The following is a 1244-nucleotide window of genomic DNA, read 5'->3' on the forward strand; positions in this document are numbered from 1 at the left end:
AGCGTGGTGAGTCTGTACACTTACTGGTGTCCCACGAGGGAACGTGATGATTGGGTGATCCTCCAGAATCACATGAGTCTATATTATCGATAAATAGAGTTTAAGTGAGCTCTGATGTCGAGGTTAGGGCACCTAAATAAATCTCTGTTTATATGTTCTTTAATCATTCTTGACGACCTTTTCCTTCGAGTTGTTTCCTACTTCGTATGTTCAAGTTTATCAAAATAAAAAAATATCTGATGACTAAAGCTGTCATTAAAATGAACTTGTTTTAGGTTAACGCCTGCGTATTAATGAACATGTACATTAGACGTCGGATATTTGGAAAAATAATATTAAAAAGTAACTGTCTTACTACATGGGTTTTATGCTACGTAATATATATACATCTAAGTTTTACTGTTGGCAAGTTCTGAAAGAGAGGATGTGACAGTTGGGCGTTGCAAGAGGAGATTGATTTTCTATTTTATGGCTCTGTAACTAAATAATGTTGAAGGTTATGTAAATGATATCATTGTCTCAACATGTGTTCATTGTCTAGATTTAATTCAGTTTCACACTATAAGTAAAACTGTAAATACAATTTACAGAGGCTCACAGTCTCGTAGGGCTGCACTCAAATCTTAACTTATTTTTATAATTTTCATTTATATATTACATAGTGTTTCTATAGGCGGATGGTCTTATTGAGCATTTTGTGCGTGTTTTACAAAGGTTTCTATAGGCGGACAGTGAATGATATCATGTAAATGATATCATTGTTCTGAGTTAGAAAAACAATTTTATCATAGCAGATTACTGTTTTTAACCTTATCTCTATTATTGCAGTAATGCTTTCTTCGCTGAGACAAAGATTTTTCGAGGTTTTCGACATATTATTTTCTTAATTTCTCTCATTTTGTTTCCTTGAAAGGCATATTTCGAAAAATGTTTCAAATACAACCTTAGATGTCAATAGGTCACATTTAGGTTTGAAAACAACACAAAGATAAGTTATGCAACTTATCGCTGTTGTTTTCAGTTCAGAGTGCTGGAGCAAATCCGTGTGAGACTTTGGCTGTGGTAGGTTTTGTTCTTACGTAGGAGACTCACGTCTTAGGCACTTAAATGAATATGCGAAACAAACCTTAGCCGTTAATCCAGCCAAAGAAAAAGCTACCACCTTTGAGGTTTCACCATGTGAAAACAACCAAGTGTTCCCATGCCCATTCCTACGTTGTTTCCTTACTTTTTGGTGCCCTAAT

The sequence above is a fragment of the Limulus polyphemus genome, unplaced genomic scaffold, assembly GCF_000517525.1.
Source record: "Limulus polyphemus unplaced genomic scaffold, Limulus_polyphemus-2.1.2 Scaffold1438, whole genome shotgun sequence".
Lineage (NCBI taxonomy): Eukaryota > Metazoa > Arthropoda > Merostomata > Xiphosura > Limulidae > Limulus > Limulus polyphemus.